Here is a 6000-nt window from a genome sequence, read left to right as displayed (position 1 = left end):
TATGCCTCCAGCTTTGTTCTTTTGGCTTAGGACTGACTTGGCAATGCAGGCTCTTTTTTGGTTCCATATGAACTTTAAAGCAGTTTTTTCCAATTCTGTGAAGAAAGTCATTGGTAGCTTGATGGGGATGGCATTGAATCTATAAATTACCTTGGGCAGTATGGCCATTTTCACGATATTGATTCTTTCTATCCATGAGCATGGAATGTTCTTCCATTTGTTTGTATCCTCTTTTATTTCATTGAGCAGTGGTTTGTAGTTCTCCTTGAAGAGGTCCTTCACGTCCCTTGCAAGTTGGATTCCTAGGTATTTTATTCTCTTTGAAGCAATTGTGAATGGGAGTTCACTCATGATTTGGCTCTCTGTTTGTCTGTTATTGGTGTATAAGAATGCTTGTGATTTTTGCACATTGATTTTATATGCTGAGACTTTGATGAAGTTGCCTATCAGCTTAAGGAGATTTTGGGCTGAGACAATGGGGTTTTCTAGATATACAAGGATGTCATCTGCAAACAGGAACAATTTGACTTCCTCTTTTCCTAACTGAATACCCTTTATTTCCTTCTCCTGCCTGATTGCCCTGGCCAGAACTTCCAACATTATGTTGAATAGGAGTGTTGAGAAAGGGCATCCCTGTCTTGTGCCAGTTTTCAAAGGGAATGCTTCCAGTTTTTGCCCATTCAGTATGATACTGGCTGTGAGTTTGTCATAGATAGCTCTTATTATTTTGAGATAGTTAATTTATTGAGAGTTTTTAGCATGAAGGGCTGTTGAATTTTGTCAAAGGCCTTTTCTGCATCTATTGAGATAATCATATGGTTTTTGTCGTTGGTTCTGTTTATATGCTGGATTATGTTTATTGATTTGTGTATGTCGAACCAGCCTTGCGTCCCAGGGATGAAGCCCACTTGATCATGGTGGATAAAGCTTTTTGATGTACTGCTGGATTCGGTTTGCCAGTAGTTTATTGAGGATTTTTGCATCGATGTTCATTAGGGATATTGGTCTAAAATTCTCTTTTTTTGTTGTGTCTCTGCCAGGCTTTGGTATCAGGATGATGCTGGCCTCATAAAATGAGTTAGGGAGGATTCCCTCTTTTTCTATTGATTGGAATAGTTTCAGAAGGAATGGTACCATTTCCTCCTTTTACCTCTGGTAGAATTTGGCTGTGAATCTATCTGGTCCTGGACTTTTTTGGTTGGTAAGCTATTAATTATTGCCTCAATTTCAGAGCCTGTTATTGGTCTATTCAGAGATTCAACTTCTTCCTGGTTTAGTCTTGGGAGGGTGTATGTGTCGAGGAATTTATCCATTTCTTCTAGATTTTCTAGTTTATTTGCGTAGAGGTGTTTATAGTATTCTCGGATGGTAGTTTGTATTTCTGTGAGATCGGTGGTGATATCCCCTTTATCATTTTTTATTGCGCCTATTTGATTCTTCTCTCTTTCCTTCATTATTAGTCTTGCTAGCCATCTATGAATTTTGTTGATCTTTTAAAAAAACCAGCTCCTGGACTCATTGATTTTTTGAAGGGTTTTTTGTGTCTCTATTTCCTTCAGTTCTTCTCTGATCTTAGTTATTTCTTGCCTTCTGCTAGCTTTTGAATGTGTTTGCTCTTGCTTCTCTAGTTCTTTTAATTGTGATGTTAGGGTGTCAGTTTTAGATCTTTCCTGCTTTCTCTTGTGGGCATTTAGTGCTATAAATTTCCCTCTACACACTGCTTTAAATGTGTCCCAGAGATTCTGGTATGTTGTGTCTTTGTTCTCGTTGGTTTCAAAGAACGTCTTTATTTCCGCCTTCACTTCGTTATGTACCCAGTAGTCATTCAGGAGCAGGTTGTTCAGTTTCCATGTAGTTGAGCGGTTTTGAGTGAGTTTCTTAATTCTGAGTTCTAGTTTGGTTGCAGTGTGGTCTGAGAGACAGTTTGTTATAATTTCTGTTCTTTTACATTTGCTGAGGAGTGCTTTACTTCCAAGTATGTGGTCAATTTTGGAATAAGTGTGGTGTGGTGCTGAGAAGAATGTATATTCTGTTGATTTGGGGTGGAGTTTTGAGACAGACTTTCACTCTTTGTTGCCCAGACTGGAGTGCAGTGGCTTGAGCTCAGCTCACTGCAACCTCCACCTATCAGGTTCAAGCAGTTCTCCTATCTCAGCCTCCTGAGTAGCTGGGATTATTGGTGCCCTCCACCACGCCTGGCTAATTTTTGTATTTTTAGTAGAGACGGGGTTTCACCATGTTGGCCAGGCTGGCCTCGAACTCCTGACCTCAGGTGATCCACCCGCCTCGGCCTCTCAAAGTGCTGGGATTATAGGTATGAGCCACCATGCCCGGCCCATTCTGGATAAATTTCTATTGTGGAATTTTGGATGGATGTGGGGAAGTGGGAGATCAGCCCATCTTGGTCACTCAGAGATCCACTGTCTTGAATGTTGTCAGAAACTGACACAGTTAAATGAGATGCAACAGGATCTCATCCTGGCTCAGAAATGACATAAGATGTGTTTGCTCACAACACATTGGCCAAAATTAGCTATGTGGTCCCATAAATCATAAATGGCTAGGAAGATGGAAAGCCAGAAATAGTTGTTGAATAGCATTCATAATTTCCTTCTTTCTTGACTTGGACAGTGGGTCTACAACTAAAATCTGAAGACAAGGAGGCTGTGATCTGGCAATTACCTTGAGAAAAGCTGAAACAATTAGCATAAGCAAAGAAAAAGAGATGCAACAGAGAAAATATTGAACATATTTCTAGAGGAGCTTAAATTTCCTGCATTTCTCTTTCCTGTGATTAACATGAAATTCTATAGGCTGCTCTTTGATAATGTGATTCACTTCAGTGATTACAATTAAAAACTGTAGTGTTTTATGTATTTTGAAAGATACCTCTATTCCTCTGCCCACCAGCAGTGTTATACAATGTTTTATCCATTTATTTCCAACAGAAGCCACATGTTTACCATGCTGGTAATCTTCTGCAGATGTGTCTTGCTGCTTCAAAATGTTATCACGCAGTATTATTATAGTTCCTATTGTAGAACCATCTTCCTATGGCTCATTTTAAGTTTTGTCTATTCTGAATTCTCTATAGGGAGTTTTGTTTTAAAACGAATCTTCCCAGTTAACAAGGACTGGGTTAAAGTGAGAAATGTAATGACTGTTCTATTGTAAGGTAAAACAGTCTTACAAATATCTGAACCAGTAGGCCAACCTAATTAATTAATCTAATCTAATTACTTAATTGGAGTAGCCAAAAGCAGTATGCAGAGATTAGGACACAAAGGTGGTCTAACTGTGTAGCAGCTGGATCCAAGGTTTGCCAGCGAGCTCTAGTAGGATTCCAGATGTTCCTGTCCAATCCCAGGATGAGAAATGTCAACTGATGTCAACCTTGCCAAAAGATGTTATTTCTTTAGTGCTGGAATATCTCCCATCAGTTAGCCTCCAATGAAAGCGATGAGTAATTCTCATTTGCCATTTTTTTTCCCCTTTCAGGAATGATCCAGAGAAGGCAAAACACACCAACAGCAGGTAGCAAATAAAATAAAAACTGCTTAGCTTGATGCCATGTAAATTCTATTTTCTTTGCATTCTGGTCAACATAAAATGCAATATTAATGGATGAATTAAAAAGCTTGTATGACTTCAGAGAGGATCACTAGAGTACTAGTCATAAATGGCTAGAGGTTTTAAAAGAGTAAGGATTTGAAACTTACAAGATCAGCCAGATATAGTAGAAAGGTCACTGGATGAGACATGTAGTACTTTCAGCCATATATCATTAGTTCAGAACTTTCTTATGAGCTCCCGACCCTCGTTATGAGTAATTGTCCCACAGATAGTACACATTCAACATGTCCTAAGTGGAACTCATGTTTCCCTTTAACCTTGGTCTCCCCTTCCTCCCACTCTTTCTCTTCCTACTGTGATGGTTGTGGGAGTAAGAACACTTAAACCAATGTGGGCAATAATCTTGATTCTTTCTTGCCATCAAATCCAATCAGACTTTATGGCAGACACTCACAGAGACCTACCCAATATCCATTCTTCCTTTCTTTCCTACTCAGAACACTGATTTTGTTTAAGTGCAGTAATATAATCCAATAAAAATACTCACCCCTTGAGACTCTAAGGGTGATCATATAACCCGCTATCAGCCAGTGGGATAAGAGTGGAAGTCTCTTAGAACTTTTGAGAATCCTATCTCTTTCCTGATATTAAATAACAGGCTAAGTTGGCTCAAACTTTTTGCCTTCCTCTTTCTCATTTCCTTTCCTGAACGCAGAAACAATGCCTGCAGAAACAATGCCTGCAGATAGAACACACGTTTTTCAACCATGAAGATAAGAGCCACATGCTTTAGATGATAGAGCAGGAAGCTAGGAAGAACCTAATCTTTGACGGCTTCCTTGAGTAGACACAGATTCTTGGACAGTCTATACTCAGACTTTTGTAATATAAGAAAACTAAAACTTATTTGGTTGAGCCATTGCAGTGGGTTTCTATTACATGAAACCGAATGCAATTTGCTATGGTTTGAATATTGGTCTGCTCCAAAACTCTTGTTAAAATGCAGTCCCCAATGTTGGCAGTATTGAGAGTTATGGTTGTTAAGAGGTGATTGGGTCATGAAGGCTCAGCCTTCATGAATGAATGAATTCATGAATTTATGTCATGGAAGTGGAACTGGTGGCTTTATAAGAAGATGAAGAAAAATCTGAGCTAGCACACTCAGTTCCCTTGTCGTGTGATGTCCTGTACCACTTTGGGACTCTGCAGACTAGCAAGAAGGTCCTCACCAGATAAGTTCCCTTAACCTTGGACTTCCCAGCCTTCAGAACTGTAAGAAAGAAATTTCACTTCTTCATTACCCGGTTTTAGGTATTCTGTTATAAACAACAAAAAATGAACTGTAACACAACCCTAACTACACAACCCCCATGTTTGTTGTTTTTACCTATGCAATATCTCTCAGATCTCTCTGCTTCTCTCCATCCCCCCTGCCTTTTCTTTGGTTTAGATCATTATCCCCTTTTTCCAGAGTTTACTGCAATAGCCTCCTAGTTATGCTTTCTACCATCAGTACTGTTCTTTTTCTGGATTGTCCTTAATGTGGCCAGAGTGTTCAAAAATGCAGTATTAATCTTTTATGCCTTGCTTAGAGCAGTTCGGTGTTTCCTCATGACTTTGTACATAAACCTGAACTCTTCGTCATGACTTACAGGGCCATGTACACCTTCCTAACCTCATCTCTTGTCACTCTCTGCCTTGAACTCTGTACTCAAGCCATGTTTAACTTCCAATTCCTTAAATACATCATATTCTTTCTGTTTTTGGATTTTTGCAAATGCAGGTCCTCACTTACTGTCTAATCTTCTGATTGGCTAACTCCTACTTACTCTATAGGCCTCAGTAGCTGGATACACAGGGGGATACTCATTTAATGAGATGGAGAAGACTCAAGAAAGAAGCATTTGGTTTTAAATGTGTTAAGTTTGGAATATTGATTAATGATCAAAATTGAGATGTCCAGGATACAGTTCAATAAGGAGTTGGAAGCTGAGAGGAAAAGTCACAGCTGGAGATACACCTTCAGGAGTCATCAACATCAAGATTGTATTTGAAAACATGGAAAGAATGAGAGCAGTTGGTGAAGGAATAGAGATGAGAAGGGTGCACGACCAAGCAATACTTGGTGGTCTAGGGAAGGGGGAGCTGTCAAAGGAGAGTCTTTAGTCTACTGCATTGTAGTTTTTGTTGTTTGTTTCTCCAAGCTCCATGAAAGTAGTGTCCATATCTGTTTGATTTACCATTTTATCCTTGGTGTCCAGCAAAATGCCTGCTATATAGTAGCCATTCAGTGTAACTTTCTTCAGGGAAATAATAGACATGAATTCAACTCCTGCCTACATTATTAACTGGAGAAACTGTACACCTTGTTTCTTATTTCTGTAAGAAGACTAAATAAAATAGTTTTTAAGATTCTTTTCAGTTCTA

This window comes from Hylobates moloch, unplaced genomic scaffold (genome assembly GCF_009828535.3).
Source record: "Hylobates moloch isolate HMO894 unplaced genomic scaffold, HMol_V3 SCAFFOLD_17, whole genome shotgun sequence".
NCBI classification, from domain to species: Eukaryota; Metazoa; Chordata; class Mammalia; order Primates; family Hylobatidae; genus Hylobates; species Hylobates moloch.
Note: the sequence above shows the minus strand (reverse complement) of the source record.